Here is a 21,787-nt window from a genome sequence, read left to right on the forward strand (position 1 = left end):
TGTTTACGCTCATCCATTGCATGAGTGCTCAAAATCGAAAGGGAGAGGATCATTTTGACTTATGCCTGACTAATGGTCTCGGGATGAGTAAATATAAGACTCCGAAGGAGACCAAGTGTGAAATTTTAGTAGATTGAGTTCTCAATTAAAAATATATTTTATGATCTCAACCCATCTCCCACTTCTTGCACGCAAACAACATTTGGAGACATTCAAGTCACAGACAGCGAGAACTCTTGCACCTTTATGTTCTTACTTTGCTAAACTCAATACTAGATACAAACTCTTGCTTGTTATTGTCTTGACTTGAATTGCATATCTTACTTGCTTTACTTTGAAGTTCTTAAATGCGTGTTAGCATGTCACCATAGAAATTATTGTGTTATCATTTATCTACTTGAGGACGAGCAGAAATTAAGCTTGGGGATGTTGATATGTCCCAAACGTATATATAATTTCTGCTTGTTCCATGATCTTTTGGGTGACATTGTTATATGTTTTGCTACAATTTTATATCATTTTACACATATTCGGACTAACCTACTAACTCAGTGCACCTAGTGCCAGTTTGTGTCTGCTGATGTCTATTTTGCAGGGGCTTTTACCCAATTTTCCAAAGCCCGAAAAATTTCACAACAAATATATAAAAAATCAACGAAACACAAGCTTCTGGATCAACGAAGATGGGCCAAAGGGGGGGCCAGGGGACTCCCAGGCGACCTGCTGGCGCGGCCAGGCCCTAGGCCGCGCCAGGAGGCCGCCTGGGTCGGTCCCACCTCCTCCAGTGCCCTCCTTTGGCCTATATTTAGATTCCGGAGAGGAAACCCTTCTACAACTGCCAGAATCACGAATTTCTCCATCGTTCCACCGTCGCAGTGCCTCCAAGATCGGGAGCGTTAGGAGACCTCTTCCCGGCACCCTGCCGAAGGGAGGATTGACCTCCGGGAGCTTCTCCACCGCCATGGACGCTTCCCGGACGTGCCATGAGTAGTCCTCCTTGGACCATGAGTCCATGACTAGTAGCTATGTGATGTCTCCTCTCCAATCTTGTGCTTCAATGGTTAGTCCTTGTGAGCTACCCTACATGATCAAGGCATCTATGTAATTCTCTTGCTATTGCTATGCTCGGTTTGTTGGGATCCAATGGATTATGAGATTATGGTCATATTGTTATGAGTAATATAGTTGATTATCCCTATATATTATATTCCTTGGTGATTCATGCATGTTCTTCATTGCTATTTATTGCTTCGGCCGTGTAGTAGATTGTAAATCCAAGAGGGAGCGTTATGCGTGATTGTGGGTTCATGCCCCTCGATGTCTAGCTTGAGTGATAGAAACATGAGACCAGGGGATGTGCTTGTTGCCACGAGGGAGAAAACAACGGTGCTTGTGACCACGGTTGCAAGGATTGTTTACCTTACTCATAGTTCGTTAATGCAGTTGTCTGTTGCTTTGAGTTTACACTCTGGGTGGGGCTCGCAACTTAATATCGGCGAGATGTTCTAGATAGATATATCCAGGTGGATGATTAGTAAGTAGATGCTGATGAATAAACGGTCTACTTGTCTTGGCGTACTGCCCATTACTATTAAACCTCTAACCATCAAGTAGCATAATTAGCATTGCGGTGCGTTCATAATTCTGTCAATTTCCCAACTGTAATTTGTTTACCCGAGCATAGTTTTTCTTCTTCTTTTGGGAGAGACATCACTAGCGAACATCATGTGACTCCGATCCATATCACCATCATTGTTTACACCTCCATCATTTACCGCTTTCATTTACTTTTCTGTTGTAATCACTATTACTTTCCCGCTTGTGTTTTGACCCTTTGCAAACTGCAAGGCCGGAGAGATTGACAACCTGTCTGTACTCATTGGGAGCAAAGTTATTTGTTGTGTGTGCAGGTCCACGTCTTCTGCTAGACAGGGGCAATGGACACCTACTTGTTGATCCTAGGATTCTTCTTGGTTCGATAAACCTCACAGTCTTGGTGTGAGGGAAAACTTGCTGCTGACTACATATCAACCTTCCACTTGGGGTAACCAACAGGGTGCGAGAAGTATATACATCATCTCGTCATCAGCGTGGTGCTTGTGTCCTCGTCTTCACTTCCATAAGGAACATGTTCCATTGGAAGGAGAGCACCTACGCCCATGCTCAAGATGTCTTGCGAAGGATCTTCTTCACCTGCATCACTTAGATCAACTTGCTCCCCATGGGAGCCATTAAATTCATCAAATACCACGTCACAAGTTTCTACAACACATCCGGTGTATTTGTAGTAGATCCTATAGGAATGAGAGTTTGACCCATATCCAACAAATTTGCCCTCAGTTGTTTTAGATTGAAACTTTCCTAACCGTTCTTTCTTCTTGAGAATGAAACATTTGCAGCCGAAAACCCGAAAATACTTGACATTTGGCTTATTTCCTGTAATGAGCTCATATGCTGTTTTCGCCAAGATCTTGCGGAGGAAGAGACGATTTGAAGCATGGCATGCGCTGTTCACGACTTCAGCCAAAAAACTGTGGGGAGACTTGTACTCATCTAGCATGGATCTTGCCATTTCCACAAGAGTGCGGTTCTTTCTTTCAGCTGCTCCATTTTGTTGTGGGGTATATGATGCAAAGTATTGATGCTCAATACCTTCATCACTGAGAAACTCTTCCAGGGTCTAGTTCTTGAATTCAGATCCATTGTCACTGCTTATTGCCAAGATTTGTTTGTCAAACTTGCGTTGAGCTTGCTTGGCAAAATCAATGAAGGTGACTTTTGTCTCATCCTTGGATTTAAAAAATAACACCCATGTATATCTTGAGTAATCATCGACAAGGACAAACCCATACTTCTTCCCACCAAGTCTATCTCATGAAGGAGTCCCAAAGAGATTCACATGAAGGAGCTCCAGGGGTCTTGAGGTTGACACAATGTTCTTGGGAAGATGTTTTGATTGATGTTGCTTCTTTGCAATGCATGCGCTGCACGCACGATCTTTCTCAAACAATACATTGGTTAGTCCAAGGATGAGTTCACCTTTTAAGAGATCTTTAAGATTTCTCATACCGACATGGGCTAGCCAGCGATGCCATAGCCATCCCTGTCGGCCTTGGCCATGAGGCAAGTTGCATGGAATGTGCTCTGTTTCAAGAAATCAATCGTATAAAGGTTGCCATCCAACTCCCCCACAAATGCAACTTCAAGAGTATCTCTCTTAAAGACTTTCACATTCATCGGTCCAGAAAGTGTATCATAGCCAACCGAGGCCAATTGACGAACAGAGAGTAAGTGATATTTAAGGGATTGGACAAGCATCAGATTTGCAAGTGACATGTCATTTGTGATGGCTACCTTGCCCAACCCAAGTACATGTCCTTTAGTCCCACCGCCAAATACAATGCTCACAAATAGTCGAATTGCTTCCATGAAGTCCATAAGTAATGTGCCATTTCCCGTCATATGATTTGTGCATCCACTATCAATCACCCATTTAACTCCGCCGGAGAAGGAAACCTACACACATTTCAAACCTTGGTTAGAGGTACCCATTTTACAATGGGACCCCTCATGTTAGTAACAAGAGTCTTAGGCACCCATATTGCATAAAATCGAAAAGCATTTCAAGGGCCAACTACTTTAGCATAGACATCTCCATCTTCTGCCTCACGGAGCACATATGATGGAGGCATGTATTCTTTTAGCTTGTTGGGAGCAGGTTGCCCCTAGTGGCCTTCCTACATGCAACCTTCTCAACTCCTCCCAATCTGTCTTCCTTGTGCCCTTCCCGCACAAATATCTCCTCGAGGGGAGCAGTGGACTTATGTGTCGTTATTGCATTCTTGTTCGCGCTTGGATCAAATCCAAGCCCTTCTTTAGCCACAAGCTCCTTGTGTTGACTCAACACTTCATTCTGGTTCTTTTGTCCTTGGGCACATGACATGAGCCCTTTTTCAGTTTGAGCTTTTAGCAATCGGTTCTCCTCAAGAACACTAGCTAGGTCACCAGTGGTGTTAGTAGCACAAGCATCAACATTTTTAATAGGAGAGGAGTAAACTTTTCCTAGAATGTTAAGATATGTAAGCTTGAGTTCGTCAAACTTCTTTCTAAGAGTGTTGAGCTCTAACTCCTTTGTCTTGAGAGACAAATGTAAGAGCTCACAATCTTTAGAAAGAGCGGAGTGAGACTCATCAAGCTTACACTTGTCTCTTTTTAACACTTCATAAGCATTTTCAGTCTTTGTCAAAGAGGCAGGTTCTTTAATGTTCTTATCAATGTTTGCACCTATTTTTAAGCACAATTCGTCATTACGTGCTTCCTCATATATAACTTTCTGCTCAAGGATTTCACATTTTTTATTTTCCTCGATAACGAGGGTTTAGGGTTCCTTAATGGAGGTGGTGTGCTTACTCACCATCTCCATAAGCATACGAAACATAATGAGCTTATTTCCTTTGAGGGAGCACGTGACTTTCTTCATTTTAGCAATCATAGCATCACTCATTTCAGTTTCATGATCATGATCCTCAACATCAAGATATTCATCACTAGATGTGTTGGAGGAAAATAGAGAAGGGTTAGGCCGTGGAGTTACCTTTACCTTGTTTGAAGATGTCTCTCCCTCATCATCTTCCATCACATCTTGAGCCATGAGGCATTTGTGTGCATTACCTTTGTAGTCTTTCATGTAGTTGTATGTGTTGACATGGATTTTGACCAAGATAAAATAAAACACATAAACCACATAAAATATAAATGCAAATCGGCTAAAATATGTTTATAATGAAAATAAGAAATTAAGAGGAATATGTAATCAACCGTTCAAATTTAGGACCGGCAAAAATAGTCATACGATACATTTTTGACTGTCGATAATGCACGCATTAAATTGATAATTATAAAATATGACAAAACAAATAAACAGTCGTTAAGTCCTTGTCTTAAGGAAATTATAGAGGACAAATAGCTTGCACACACATACACTGTTGTCAACGTAGAATTCTAATATTGACATAAATTTAAATTATCAAATCGGGCATTAATATCAGCTAAAATTGAATGGCAACACTAGTGAAATATGGGTGCGATGCACGGGTAAAAAAATATGTGTGCGCGCGATAATTATCACTGAGACGATATTTCCATGTCTCTAACTCATGCCATGTTAGGAAAATTAGCCTTAATCAATCAGTGGAGTTAATTAGGCCTAGCCCAAGATGGTTACGTACATGCACATGTGTTGCCTCATCCATCAGCCATACAAGTGTATGGTCAGTATCCAAAGCCCACACGTTGGCAAAGAAAATAACTTAATTAAGCCCATGTCAGATAATGGGACGTGGCCGGCTAATTAGCAAGAAAGAAATAAGAAAAAGGAAAAGAGCAGCCCCGCTCCCACGATCCCGCTTCCACGTTCTGCACGATAACGACGTGCAGTTTGCGTGCTTGGCGCCCGCGGCACCTCTCCAAGGATCCAGCGCTGCACACCCATCCTTATAAATTCCACGCGCCTCGACTGCTCTCGGGTCGGCACTTCATTTGTTTCTCTCACCGCTGAAAATCAGACAACACACGCATACAATACAGAGAAGCACACAGAGAAAGGAGCAAGGAGGCCAGCGTTCTGTTTGTAGAGGTGAGAAGGTGAGATATGATGATGGTCTCATCTCCTTAGTTTCGGCCGCTTGGTTCGGATCAAGTAGGTCTCTCTTCTCACATATGAAATATTGTTCTTAGTTTTGGCCGCTTGGTTCGGATCAAGGAGCTCTCTCTTCTTATATATGAAATATTGTCCTTAGTTTCGGCCGCTTGGTTCGGATCAAGGAGTTCTTTCTTCTCACATATGAAATATTGTCCTTAGTTTCGGCCGCTTGGTTCGGATCAAGGAGTTCTTTCTTCTCACATATGAAATATTGTCCTTAGTTTCGGCCGCTTGGTTCGGATCAAGGAGTTCTTTCTTCTCATATATGGAATATTGTCCTTAGTTTTGGCCGCTTGGTTCGGATCGAGGAACTCTCTCTTCTCACATATGAAATCATGTCCTTAGGTTCGGCCGCTTGGTTCGGATCAAGGAACATAAAATCCACCAAATCATATCCTTAGTTTTGGCCGTTTGGTTCGGATCAAGGAACATAAAATCTACCAAATCATGTCCTTAGGATCGGCCGCTTTGTTGGGATCAAGGAACATAAAATCCATCAAATCATGTCCTTAGGATCGGCCGCTTGGTTCGGATCAAGGAACATAAAATCCACCAAATCATGTCCTTAGGTTCGGCCGCTTGGTTCGGATCAAGGAACATAAAATCCACCAAATCATGTCCTTAGGTTCGGCCGCTTGGTTCGGATCAAGGAACATAAAATCCACCAAATCATGTCCTTAGGTTCGGCCGTTTGGTTCGGATCAAGGAACATAAAATTCACTAAATCATGTCCTTAGATTCTGCCGCTTGGTTCGGATAAAGGAACATAAAATCCACCAAATCATGTCCTTAGGTTCGGCCGTTCGGTTCGGACAAGGAACATAAAATCTACCAAACCATGTCCTTAGGTTCGACCGCTTGGTTCGGATCAAGGAACATAAAATTCACCAAATCATGTCCTTAGGTTTGGCCTTTTGGTTCGGATCAAGGAACATATTTTTTTTCTTTCTTCACGTGAACATGCCATGTGTGGAAAAAATCATAAAATGCTCTACGCATGGGTTCCTTACATTTGAATTCCATGACATGAAAATATGTTTCGTGCATGGGTTCTTTCTCACGAATTCCATAACGCGAGCCATTAAATGACTAAGCCATGAGCCAATACACAATTACGCTATGTCATGGGTTCTTCTCATATGAATTCCATGGCATAAGTCATAAAACCAAAGGAAATACAAATTATGCTATGTCATGGGTTCTTTTCATATGAATTCCATGACATAAGTCGTAAAATAAAAAAAATACATAGTATCTTACGTCGTGGGTTCCTTCATACGAATTCCACGGCATAAGTCACAAGTTGATAAAAATATATATATATATATAATCTTATGGCATGGATTCTTCCATACGAATTCCGTGGCATGAGCCATAAAATAATAAAGTTACACTATGACATGGGTTCTCTCATACCAATTCCATGGCATACAACATCCATATAACAAGTACACAATTATGGCATAAACCATCAACCAAATAGAAACAACAATTATGCTCCAAGCAGGGGTTCTCGGAAATGAATTCCATGATATGAGCGTTAAATATTAAAAATGCATGGATTTATCCTATGCCTGAAAGATAAAGAGATATATGGCAAACCATCAAACATAACGGTGTTGAAGATAATCTACGCAGATAAACTTCAAGTTTCCAGGCCGGAGTTCAATGTCGACCGCGAGGAGGATTTTTCTTGTAGCATATTGTAATAGGAATGTGTTGCAATCTCATGTAATAGATATGTTGGAATTCTTAATCAGGGCTTTTCTCCACGGAGATGTAATTAACAGTTCTTTTATATAAATATAAGAGTTCTGGAAATATGTACCTACAATGTTTGATCTTTATTTTATTTTATGCATTGTATGTGCTTTAAATATATATATTCACTCTGTATCAATGACGTGGACGCGTGTTCTACACGCTCGCCATTTTCCCGTCATCAGTATGTGACAACATCACCACCTTTGTTGACCAGTCTTAATGTGGTTTGAGTGTATTGGTCTATGCCTGCAACACCCCCAACATCATCGGGGTCGGATTCATCTTGAGAAACCATTGCCTTCCCGTCTGTTTTTCTGAACTTGCAGTTTAATGAATTAGGCAACTTCTTCTTCACAAAGGTCTTCAGAAATATTGGTTTGTCTTCTCTCTTCTCATAAGGACACTCGTTTGAGAAGTGTTTGGTTTCTTCACAATTGTAACAAGTCCTTACTTTCTTATTTTGGAATCTTCCCTTGAATTTCCAGCACTGAACTTCTTGACAAAGAGAGACATGTCTTCATATGAGAGCCTGTCATCTGATTCATCTTCATAGCCTTCCTCTTCTTCTTCACTGTTATCATCATCCTTCACATGTTTGGCCTTCAAGGCAAGATTTGTCTTGGGTTATGAGGCGCCATGCATGGCAATATGCCTTGTATCATTGGCCGTTGATTCTTCAAATAATTGGAAGGTAGATATGACATCATCAGGAGACATGTCCTTACAACCATGTTCTCTCCTATGTCCCATACCATTTAATGGTGGTATGGGGCAAGAGCATTTAGAAGTTTATCCACAAGAAACCATTTCGTTAGATTGAATCCATCTTGACTCGTGTCACAATCATATGATTCTATGTCAGCAACAAGTGTCAGCAATCTTTAAAGAAGATGCTTGGGGTTCTCTCCTTTCTCCATGCAGAATTATTGTAATGACCCTTTTGCAATCTCATATTGTGCAATACGAAGAGAGGATGTTCCCGTCTTGGTCATCACAATGCTACCCCACAGTTCTTTTGCATTTGATAAGTGAATGTAAGGCCTTTTTTGCTTGTGAGACATGCCCTTTCTTATGAGCATGATCGCAGTGTCATTGAGGTGTTTGTCATATACTTCACCCGGTGTGAGATCCTTGGGATTCATAGGGTTGTAACCTTTATCCAGGATCTCCAGCATCTCATCATTGGCAAGCCTAAGATGATCCTGCATACCTACTCTCCACAAAGAAAAATCGGCAGTCTCATCAAGTAAAGGATTCCATCACCTTATCATCCTCAATCTAGTGGACAAGTTGAACTGAGCAACCGTGAAATAAAATTAATCTTGCAAAAGACTGTCAATAGGTCCAGAAAGAATTGGTCTAAGAAACTTGATGATGCTTTGTGGGCTTATAGGACTGCTTATAAGAATCTCATGGGGATGTCCCCATATAAAATGGTCTTGGAAAAGCCTGTAATTTACCTCTCGAGCTAGAACATAAAGTATATTGGGCAATTAAAGAACTTAATTACGATTTCAAACTTGCGTGTGAAAAAAGGTTGTTTGATATTAACTCATTAGATGAATGGAGGACGCAAGCTTATGAAAATGCTAAGTTATCTAAAGAGAAAGTTAAAAGATGGCATGACAAGAGAATTTAAAAACAAGAATTTAATGTAGGAGACCTAGTGCTTTTGTACAATTCTCGTTTCAGATTTTTTGCAGGCAAACTCCTCTCCAAATGGGAAGGACCCTACGTTGTCGAGGAGGTTTATCGCTCTGGTGCCATAAAAATAAATAACTTCGAAGGTAAAAACCCAAGAATGATGAATGGTCAAAGAATCAAATATTATATTTCAGGTGCACCCGTTAATGAGCAGACCAATATCATCAAAGTCATAACATTGGAAGAGCACATAAAGGAAGTCTTTCGAAACACCCCAGAAACCTGAAGAAGGGGTAGGTATGTGGAACGGTAAGTAAACCGACTCCGAAAATTACAAAAAGATAATTTTTGTAGGTTTTGGTATTTTAGAAAAATTACAAAAATAAAAAGGAGTCCATGGGACCCTCGAGGGAGGCACAAGCCAACAGATCGCGACCCCCCCAGGTCGTGGCCGCATAGCTTGTGGGGCCCTCGTGCGCCTCCTCGGCTCTGACTTCTTCCCAAGCATGTATTCTGCTCCAGAAAAATCTTTATATATACTCCCGGTTGTTTTTACTATCGCATCGCGAGATTTTCCTCTGTTCTTGTTTCAGACTATTTTTCTGACACATCTAGATTGCCATGACTTCACCAAGCCCTTCCAAGGACAAGTTCTTTGAGAAGGTAATCAACCCCTACTTGTCGGAGGTGATGATGCACCCTCAAGCTATCGAGATGCATGAGGGGTGCTTCACATCTGGTATGTTCAAGATCCCAAGAAGGAGGGAAGCGAGAAGGCTAGGCTCGCCGCGATGGAACAGGAGATCTTCAAGTGCCAAGGGATGGTTGAACATAGTTTGAGTGCTAACCACTCCATGATCACGGACTTCATCCGGGAGAACAAGCTGGACACCTAGAAAGTAGGGGAGGTTCTTTTCAAACTTCAAGAGCGGGTCGATCACCTCCAGGATCAAGTCTATGAACTCCAAAGCCAAAAATGTGAGTATGAATCTAGGTTTCAAAGGATGAGCTTTGCTGCCGGTTTCAAGACTCCCAAGACAAATTTCTCTTATTATGATGGGGATTCTGCACCTTGGAAGGAAGAGGACACCCCGACTACACCACCACCATCACCTAAGAAGGATGCTTCAGTACTTGGGTATGGGCACCACCCTTGGCTTGTTCCAATCTTGGGGGAGGTCCCCGGTATCGTATCACCATCACCCCCACCATCATTACTATCTATTTTACTTTGATCCTTAGTTGTTTTGTGATTTAGAGAAGTAAATTTCAGGTTTGCTTTCCTTAGTATTTTTTCTTTGAGTCCCATCTACCCTTGTAATCGAGTATGCGAGATATATAATAAATATTAGTTGAGTTTTTATGGTTTACCTAGGGGCACCTATCATCATAGCGTGTCCATAAAAAGAAACATAAAGATCATATGCTTATCCCATGAGGAGTAATGACTTAACATATTAAAAAGTATAAGTGATAAAGATTGTTGAAAATAAACAAACATAATATTGGTCATGGTTACAATCTAATCAAGACTATGAAGGAGTAGAGGAGATTCCATATAAATATACTATTGTGGGCACCTTTTGTGATTGTGAGTCCTCATCAAATATTTATAATGATCAAATATTGACGTAGGACATTGAAGACAACATAATGGTGATGATATTTCACATTTATATAGAAGTTATATAGTCATGGATCCTTTAACATGTGATGCTTGCTTTAGACCCTTTTGTTAGCCCAACAACTTCGCACTAAGTAGAGATACTACTTGTGCATCCATAACCCTGAAACCCAGTTTCTTGCCATGAGAGTCCACCATACCTACCCATGGATTGAGTAAGATCCTTCAAGTAAGTTGTCATCGGTGCACCAAGCAATACAAAGTTGCTTCTTAATATATATGATCTTTTATTGCAAGGGAAAATAAACTTTATACGATCTTGTTATGATAAAGAAATAAAGGCGACATGCTGCATAATAAAGTTTTCTATCACAAGGGGCAATATAAGGTGATGTTCCTTTGAATTAAGAGTTTGCACATTCAAAAACTTATAAGCGCATGACAGCCTTTGCTTCCCTCTATGAAGGGCATATCTTATCTTTGAAGTTCACTCTTGCGCGTGAGTCACTAAATTCATTTTTTTCTCTACCTATTAATTCTATAGTGGCAAGCATCATGTGTTGAGGAAAGATTCAGATTTATATATCCAAGTGAATGTAGGTTATCTTGATTTCTTATTGTTGACATTATCCTCCAAGTAAATGAGTTGGGTGGCGAATCATTTAAGCCCCTAACTTCCTATGTGCCCTATGAAAACCTGAGCTAAAAATATGACTTGAGTATGAGAAAACATAGAAGAATAAATAATAGTTGAGTATGATAATTTACCAATAAGAAAGCTCTTACACAAACTATCCTCTGAAATATGTTTAAATATGATTGTCCCAATGACTAAGAACATAGTTTGTTGATTGTCAACAAAATTTATGCTTCATACTCCAATATTTGTGAGTGGATCGTTACTTGTTGATGAGAATATATATGATAAAATAGTTGTTGCTATGCTAATATTCATGTTGCTCTCATGTCTTTATTTTTACTTTTATCGACTTATCCCTCTCAAATCATGTGGCCATTATTCTCGAGCTCGGCTTTCGCTTGAGGACAAGCGAGGTCTAAGCTTGGGGGAGTTGATACGTCCATTTTGCATCATGAATCTTTATTGATATTTTTCTTATTATTGTCCATTATTCCCTATTATTATGTAAATCTTATTTCTTTTCTATATGAATATGCAAGGTACATTATGAAGGGGAGAGTATCTCGAAACTGGAATTCTGGGCCGGGAAACCAAGAAAAAGGCAGAAAAAACAAGTTGCTCCAAATGACGTGAAACTTCACGGAGAACTTTTCTGGAATATATAAGAATTATTGGGCCAAAAATACATCGCACAGGGGCAGCCACCTGGGCACAAGCCATCAGCCCCCCTAAGTCGCAACCTGATAGCTTGTGCGGGGGCCCTATTGGTCCTCCGATGTCCTTCTTCTCCTATATGATATGTTTTATCCTAGGAAAAATCAAGATATAAATTTCGGGACGAAGCGCCGTCGTCTCGAGGTGGAAGCCTGGGCAGAGGCCCTTTTTCTCTCTGACAGAGGGATTCTGTCGGAGGAATTCCTCTCCGGGAGGGGGAAATCAAAGCCATCATCATCATAAATGCTTCCTCCTTCATGGGAGGTCCAATATTCATCAACATCTTCACCAGCACCATCTCATCTCCAACCCTAGTTCATCTCGTGTATTCAATCTTTGTCTCAAAACCTCAGATTGGTACATGTGGGTTGCAAGTTGTGTTAATTACATCTTTTAGTTGATGCTAGTTGGATTACTTGGTGGAAGACGTAATGTTCAGAGCCTTAATCATATTTGTTACACCTCTGATGTTGAACATGTTGATGAGGTGTGAGTAGTTAATATTGTTCAAGGAGACATGGGAGAAGTCTGGTTATAAGGTAATCATATAAAGTTGACATTTGTTTGATATTTTGATGATATGTATGTTGTTACTTCCTTTAGTGGTTGTTGGGGAACGTCGCATGGGAAACAAAAAATTTCCTACGCGCACGAAGACCTATCATGCTGATGTCCATCTACGAGGGGGATTTCAGATCTATGTACCCTTGTAGATCGCATAGCAGAAGCGTTAAGAAACGCGGTTGATGTAGTGGAACGTCCTCACGTCCCTCGATCCGCCCCGCGAACCATCCCACGAACCGTCCCGCGATCCGTCCCACGATCCGCTCCGATCTAGTGCCGAACGGACGACACCTCCACGTTCAGCACACGTACAGCTCGACGATGATCTCGGCCTTCTTGATCCAGCAAGAGAGACGGAGAGGTAGATGAGTTCTCCGGCAGCGTGACGGCGCTCCGGAGGTTGGTGGTGATCTAATCTCAGCAGGGCTCCGCCCGAGCTCCGCAGAAACGCCATCTAGAGGGAAAACCGTGGAGGTATGTGGTCGGCCTGCCATGGCAAAGTTGTCTCAAATCAGCCCTAAAACCTCCGTATATATAGGTGGGAGGGGAGGGGCCTTTCCTTGGGGCTCAAGGAGCCCCAAGGGGTTCGGACGAAGGGGGGGAGGAGGAGTCCTCCTCCAATCCTAGTCCAACTAGGATTGGAAGGTGGAGTCCTTCCCTTCCTTCCCTTCCTTCCCACTTCCCTTTTTTTTCTTTCTCTTTGATTTTCTTATCTCCCTGCGCAGGGGCCTCTTTGGGAGCCCACTAAGGGCTGGTGTGGTACCCCTAAGGCCTATGGGCTTCCCCGAGGTGGGCTGCCCCCGGTGAACATCCAGAACCCATTCGTCATTCCCGGTACATTCCCGGTAATTCCAAAAATCTTCCGGTAATCAAATGAGGTCATCCTATATATTAATCTTCGTCTCCGGACCATTCCGGAAACCCTCGTGACGTCCGTGATCTCATCCAGGACTCTGAACAACATTCGGTAACCAACCATATAACTCAAATACGCATAAAACAACGTCGAACCTTAAGTGTGCAGACCCTGCGGGTTCGAGAACTATGTAGACATGACCCGAGGGACTCCTCGGTCAATATCTAATAGCGGGACCTGGATGCCCATATTGGATCCTACATATTCTAGGAAGATCTTATCATTTGAACCTCAGTGCCAAGGATTCATATAATCTCGTATGTCATTTCCTTTGTCCTTTGGTATGTTACTTGCCCGAGATTCGATCGTCAGTATCCGCATACCTATTTCAATCTCGTTTACCGGCAAGTCTCTTTACTCGTTCCGTAATACAAGATCCCGCAACTTACACTAAGTCACATTGCTTGCAAGGCTTGTGTGTGATGTTGTATTACCGAGTGGGCCCCGAGATACCTCTCCGTCACACGGAGTGAAAAATCCGAGTCTTGATCCATACTAACTCAACAGACACCTTCGGAGATACCTGTAGAGCATCTGTATAGCCATGCAGTTACGTTGTGATGTTTGATACACACAAGGTATTCCTCCGGTGCCAGTGAGTTATATGATCTCATGGTCATAGGAACAAATACTTGACACGCAGAAAAACAGTAGCAACAAAATGACACGATCAACATGCTACGTTCATTAGTTTGGGTCTAGTCCATCACATGATTATGCTAATGATGCGATCCCGTTATCAAGTGACAACACTTGCCTATGGTCGGGAAACCTTGCCCATCTTTGATCAACGAGCTAGTCAACTAGAGGCTTACTAGGGACAGTGTTTTGTCTATGTATCCACACTAGTATTGTGTTTCCATTTAATACAATTATAGCATGGATAATAAACGATTATCATGAACAAAGAAATATAATAATAACTAATTTATTATTGTCTCTAGGGCATATTTCCAACAGTGGTGTCATTTGAATGTCGACTACATGACACTTCACTATGTTATGGGCCTAAAGGAAGTCATTGTGGAGTAACAATTAGATGATGGGTTGCGAGAGTGACAGAAGCTTAAACCCCAGTTTATATGTTGCTTCATAAGGGGCTGATTTGGATCCACATGTTTCACGTTATGGTTAGATTTACCTTAATTCTTCTTTCATAGTTGCAAATGCTTGCGAGAGGGATTAATCATATGTAGGTTGTTAGTTCAAGTAATAATTGCATATTAGCGTCGGTCCACCCACATATCAAATTATTAAAGTAGCGAACGTGAATAAACTTAATGTGGTGAACATGACTAGACAGAAATTCCCATGTGTCCACGGGAGCACTTGCTTTACATAAGAGAACTTGCAGGCCTGTCCTTTGCAATAAAAAGGATTGGGCTATCTTGATGTACCTTTGCTACTATTGTCACTTGTCACATGATAGTATAACGGACCCAGGGCCTCGGGAAGGTTGACGGGGTCACCGCCTAGCAAAATCGCCACAACCCTGCCCAGGTCCTCTGCGGGGAGGTCCTGGGACCGAAGCCGGAGCTCATCGTCGCCAGCCCAGTACTCCCACACGGGCCTGGAGTGTGCGTGGAGAGACGCCAAGCACCGCGCCAGGAACTCTTTCACTATCGTTCCCCCGGTAAGCCTCTTGGCGCTGATATCGCGGGAAAAGCGCTCCAGCACGGGCACAACCCAAGGGTCGGAGAGCTTCGCCGAGCTCCATGCGTAGGTCTTCTCCGGCAACTCCCTCGGCTCTTCCAGCCGAGGGTTGGCATCCTTGAGGCACATAAGGACCCATCGGTGCCTGAAGTTCTCCACCTTCTTCCCGGCCTTCAAGAGCACGTTGCCGCTCTGGGCCGCCATGAAGGAAACGCACGCCGACAAGTGAGCGTCGTCGTGCAGGCGCACGCTGAAGAAGTGGTGGAGGAGGGCAACTGATGGTTGCATGCCAACGAAAGCCTCGCAGTAGAAGGAAAAGATAGAAGCAAGATAGAGTTGGGCTGGAGATGAAGGGCTTGGATCCCATAGTGGTCCAAGATAGAGGTGAAGAATCGGGAGAAAGGCGGCACAAGCCCAGCGTAAATACAGTGAAGGAAGAAGGGGTATACCGCCCCGGGTGAGGGCCGCTCCTCTACGGCGCCAGGCCAAATCAGGGTTCGCCCGTGCTCGATGGACTCACCCACGGTTGCTACAGCAACAAAAGTCCTTCCCCGACAAAGGAGCCAGAAATTCTTCTTGCTACTTCTCAAACAACAACGCCAGAAATTGACACGTTGACGGAGACTTGCTTGCGTTGGTTTTTCCCTTGAAGAGGAAAGGGTGATGCAGCAAAGGAGCAGTAAGTATTTCCCTCAGTTTGAGAACCAAGGTATCGATCCAGCAGGAGGGTCTCGTCAAGTCCAGAGTACCTGCGCAAACACAAACGAGCTTGCACCCAACGCTTCAAAGGGGTTTTCTTCAAGATTGTTTGCAAAGTGAGATCTCAAGGCGGAAAGTGCAACGAAGTAAAAAGTGTAAGGCTGAAAATATGGTGTGGAGTAGACCCGGGGGCCATAGTGTTCACTAGAGGCTTCTCTCAAAATAGCAAATGTCACGGTGGGTGAACAAATTACTGTCGAGCAATTGATAGAACCGCGCAAAGTCATGACGATATCTAAGACAATGATCATACATATAGGCATCACGTCCAAGACAAGTAGACCGATACTTTTTGCATCTACTACTATTACTCCACACATCGACCGCTATCCAGCATGCATCTAGTGTATTGAGTTCATGACTAACAGAGTAACGCCTTAAGCAAGATGACATGGTGTAGAGGGATAAACTCAAACCAATGATGAAAACCTCATCTTTTTACCCTTGATGGCAACAACACGATGCGTGCCTCGCTACCCCTTCTGTCACTGGGTGAGGTCACCGCACGGTATGAACCCAAAACCAAGCACTTCTCCCATTGCAAGAATCATAGATCTAGTTGGCCAGACAAAACCCACAACTCGAAGAAACTCAAATAAGATTCATAGACAATCTGATCATAAATCCACAATTCATCGGATCTCGACAAACACACCGCAAAAGAAGATTGCAGCGGATAGATCTCCATGAAGATCATGGAGAACTTTGTATTGAAGATCCAAGAGAGAGAAGAAGCCATCTAGTTACTAGCTATGGACCCGTAGGTCTATGGTGAACTACTCACGCATCATCGGAGAGGTCATGGTGTTGATGAAGAAGCCCTCCGTATCCGAATACCCCCTCCGACAGGGCACCAGAACGTGTCCCAGATGGGATCTTGCGGAGACAGAAGCTTGCAGCGGCGAAAAAGTACTTTCGATGATCTCCTGATTTTTTGTGGATTTTTTGGGGACATATAGGCACAAAACCTAGGGCAAAGGAGGTCCAGGGGGCCCACAAGCCTGTGGGCCGTGGCCTCCCCCTGGCCGCGGTGTGGGGGCTTGTGGGGCCCCTGGGGACACCCTGCCTTGGCTCTCAAGTCTCCCGGTCTTCTTCTGTTACGGAAAAATTCTTTTCGGGGATTTTATTCCGTTTGGACTCCGTTTCAAAATCTCCTCTGAAAGGGGTCAAAAACATGGAAAAAACAGGAACTGGCACTTGGCACTGAGTTAATAAGTTAGTCCCAAAAAATATATAAAAGGCATGCAAAACATCCAAAGTTTGACAAGATAATAGCATGAAACCATCAAAAATTATAGATACGTTGGAGACGTATCAACGGTCCATGGAAGCACTGGGACAAGATCCGCGTCTTTGGAGAGGGCGCAGTCCAGGAGCGGAGAAGTCGGGGCCGGACCATGCCCCTCTGGCTTCTGCTTGCCGGAGGGCGCCATTGCCGAACTGGCAAGGAACTATGCGGTGCTGGATCTGGGAGGCGCCGGTTGGAGTCGGAGACCTAAGAAGAAAGGCGAGTACGGAAGAAGGAAAGCAATAAGGCAATGAAGCTACAAGCAGGGCACCTAATAAGGGGGCGAGATAGAGGACAAGGAGGACCCGACACCAGTCGTGTGACGCGCGCTGGCCTGGCCCACACACATTTGAGGGCCCACGGCGTCTCATGCTGCCCCCAAGGCTTCGCCCCGAAGCCAACCCGAGCATTCTGTGGGCCCGGGGGCTACTGTCGGCGTTCTCGGATTGGGGGTACCCAGACCTGCCTGCCTGAGGCCCACGGCGGGCCTGACACCGTTCAAGGTAAGGCCCTTGTGAGGGGCCAAGCCTCATGAGGAGGAACAGCGTCAAGACCCGCAGGGGGCCTCCTCAGGACTCCCCCGGAGCGGCGGATATTCCGAGGCAAGGCCGGGCCTCAGGAGTCAAGGGTGACGCCAGGAAAGGACAGACGAGCAGCAGATGGCAGGACGGGCGATCTCCCCTTTGGTGCAAAGGAGGCGGGAGCGTACAGGGGTTCCAAAGGCATCTTCCAAAGGTTTCCCTTCTGGTGTAACAAAGCCGCAGCCGCCCGCAAGTAGGGCAAACGTCACCCTCGGGCCGGTCGCTGCAGCACGGACAGTTACTTTGTAGGCGAAGACCACCTTTGGGCAGGGGAGCATGTTCCCCTGTTCCCCTTCAAATTGGCCGATGTGGGATCCCTTCCCACCGAACCTATGAGGGAAGAGGACCCGGGCCTCCGCTATAGATAGAGAGGGTAGGATACTTGAGAGGGAGGGTTCATTCGGACGGTAGAACAATATACCTAGCCACTTGGCCTCCGGAGGCTTGAGAGCACTATACTAATTCATCCACCACCTCCACGGAAGGCAATCCACCAAAAGCAGGAGTAGGGTTTTACGCGTCGCAGCGACCCGAACCTGGGTAAACTGTTGTCTCCTGTGCTACCCTCACCATCGAGTGAGTCCTTTGTCGTTTCCATCGAGTAGTGGGCTAGGCGAGGCAGAGCAGGGAGAGACCTTCGTACACGCCCCAATGTTCGAATCCTTAGGGTTTTGCGGAGCCCGAAATCCGACACGTTATACTTGAATATTGGAGACAACTTTATGTAAACAAGGACTATCGAATGTTTATGTGTCATTGTATGAAATTATCATTATATTTGCGAGTGCCTCCTTAACTTATGCTTTGTATGAAAACATGCATTCAAATTTAGACGGTTGCTTAACTTTATGCAGCTTCTCGCCACATTGTAGCCAGCCCATGGGTCATGGAATGTCGAGCCATCTAGTACCAATTCTGACACGTTTGTACTTAAATTGCCCAAACGCTACTCACTTCTGTTTTTCAACTTCTCGTTTGCATAAGCAACGAATAATAAATGGGTGAAGCACGCCAACCGCCCAGGCACGTAATCATCATGATGTGTCTTGTCGTTGGTACACGCGCCTGGTGAAAATATGTTGCTCCAGCACGTGAACCGATGAATGCCAGTAAAAATGACTGGTCAAACACGCCAAACGCAACAACGTTTAATGACCATGATCTGACCTCTCGTTCCTATACCCGTCGACCATCCAGGCGTCTACAAATAGCTCGTGCTCGACCTCCACACCTGTCAACAGAAGAACAACCCCTTTTTATCTTACTCCTTCCTTGCTTCTACCTGCCACGACTCATGGGGGAGCTCAAGTTCCAGAAATAAGGGGAAGCAGCAGAGAAGGCCCGTCGGATCGCGGTGGCCTCATGCTCAGGCGAGGGCTCTCGAAAGCGCATTCGTAGCGAAGGAGAACAGTCTTTCACCGATGACGACATGTCGGCTCAAGTACATAAGAAGGAGGAGATCGCAGGCTGGGCCAAGCTGCACGAGGCGAGCAATGCCTCGCTGAAAAAGGCGACATCTCTCATGGTGGAACTTATGGATGACAAGGAGAAGATGTGCATCGAGCGTGACATGCTTAATGATCAGATAGCCTGCTAGGCGAAGCTGTACGAGAAGAGCAAGGCATCCATGGAGAGCTTGTCCGTCGTCATCGTCGGACTAAGGGATGACAAGGCGAAGCTCAGAAACGAGCTAGGTCGCCTGATGGATGAATCTCTTATTCTGCTGAAGCAAGGTCGGCACGATGTGATAGAGCTCATCGACGCTCACCTCGAAAAAGCCAAGCTCCGCCAACGTCGTGAGGAGGTGAAAGAGCTCATCGTCGCTCGCCTCGAGAAAGCCAAGCCTACCAAGATCTCTCAAGAGTAAGTAGACTGTAAGGACACCAGCGATTTGTGTCTTTCCTTCTTCTTTTGCGTTAGTCTTTCCGGAGTTGATGCATGTGGCATTTTCAACATAAGTGAATCAAAGTTCAGACTATGCATCGGGTGTCCTATGTGGTTCTTTCATGTCCTATGTGTTTCCTACAATTAGGCGCTCTGTTTCACAATTCTAGTTCGAATAACAACACAGCTCAAAACCGCCAACACAAGAAGAGTGCTAACACTCGAAATTAACAAATCAACCGACAACGAAAGCTTTCAATTAAGTTCATGATTACAAAAGTTGCCTGCATAACTTCATAGCACAAGGAGCGCATACAGGACCGGCTCTGTGATTTCAAAGGCCCCGGTGCGAACTCCATCAATGGGCCTAATAAAAAAATCATATTCGATACATAAACATGTATAATCACTATAAATTCATAAAAATAATCATTTTTACTAAAATAAAATTTTTGTTATTTTCCGTGCCTTTGTTTCAAACCAAGTATCATGAAAGTACATGGCTCCCGTGCGGTAGCGGTATGTGGGTGTGGCTGGTTTGCTGGGCTCAAAGCTAGCTGGGCTGAGCCGCTAGGGCTGGACATGAGTCATTTCTGTTTTTTTATCACCTCTATTCTGTAAATCTGTAATATATACATGCTGCATATATACTATGGGCCTCTCTTTAGGCCGGGCCCCGGACCGTCGCACCTCTCGCACTGGGCCAAAGCCGGCCCTGAGCGCATAACAACATAGAAGATCAGACTAAACACATAAAAAGGCTATAAAGACAAGTAGGATGACGACTAAAGAGGACGAAAGTCCCTCTCCTTCTCTACTGCAACAACGCCACACATGCAGGATGACACAGGAACATTCTAGCCAAGACGGTTCAGCTCATCGACCATGTAGGTCAAAGAAGAGATCAGGTTCGAAAGTCGTAGCTCGTTAAAATCAACGGGGTGGTTGTACGGGGTTAGCCTGACGACCGGCAAGGTGGCACCTACACGACGGTACACATCACGCAGACGCAACACCTGCGAGGCGACTTCGTCCAGCAAGCGATTCAGGACATCCTGGGCCTCCTGCTTCTCGAACAGCTCCCTCTCTACCTGGCTAAGCACCTCGGACAACTGGCTACATATCGCAACCGTCGCCTTCCGAAGCACCGCCAACTCTCTCTGCTGACGGAGGACCTCGTTGTCCCTGGCACGGCGCTCAGCATCCTTCGCCAACAGCTCTATATCCTTCGCCAACAGCTCTGCATCCTTCGTCCGGACCGATGAAAACACTAAACAATACTAGTGAACCGATGAAAACACTAAACAATACAGTATGTTAGTCTCGCTACCCCGACCTGGTTAGCGTGCTCAGCATTTGCCATGCTGACGGCCGATCGTCGTAGGTGAAACGCCTATCAGTAAGAGCATCTCTAGTAGAACCCTCAAACCCTTAAAACAAAAATCAGTTTTAAGGGTTGAGAATTACACATTTTTGACACTTTTAAGGGTTGAAAAACAGGGGCAAAGACAAGAACCCTCAAACCCAACCCTTATAACAGAATATTCTGGAAAATAACCGCTTTTTTACAGTTTTCGTCGAAAAAATGACGTAGACTAGAACCCTTAAACCCTTAAACCCGTAAAAACTTTTAGAGGTCGAACCTGTAAACGCCCTCGCAGCCTGTAGAAGTGAGGGTTGGGAGGGCAAACCCAATCCCAACCCGCACTCCTTTTCATCTCGAGCGCGGGAGGGAAACCGCCCGTCCCAGCCGCCGCGCCATGGATCCCCTGGCCGCCGCCTCCGCGCCAGCCCCGCCCGCCCCCACGCCGGCCCCTCCCGCCCAGGCCGCCGCCGCTTCAGCCCCGCCTCGTTCATGGACCTCCTTCAAGACGCGGAGGTGGACCTCGGGGCTCTGCCTCTAGAACCCTTTGGTGAGGAGGTTGGAGAAGATGAGGAGGATGTAGGGGATGATGAGGAGGAGGTGGCCGAGATAGGGGAGGAGGCATTCACCGCCGCTTCCCGCCCACACGCGCGGTCGTCAAACTACACCGAAGCGGAAGATATCCTCTTGGT

This window comes from Hordeum vulgare, chromosome 5H (assembly GCF_904849725.1).
Source record: "Hordeum vulgare subsp. vulgare chromosome 5H, MorexV3_pseudomolecules_assembly, whole genome shotgun sequence".
In the NCBI taxonomy this organism is placed as follows: domain Eukaryota; kingdom Viridiplantae; phylum Streptophyta; class Magnoliopsida; order Poales; family Poaceae; genus Hordeum; species Hordeum vulgare.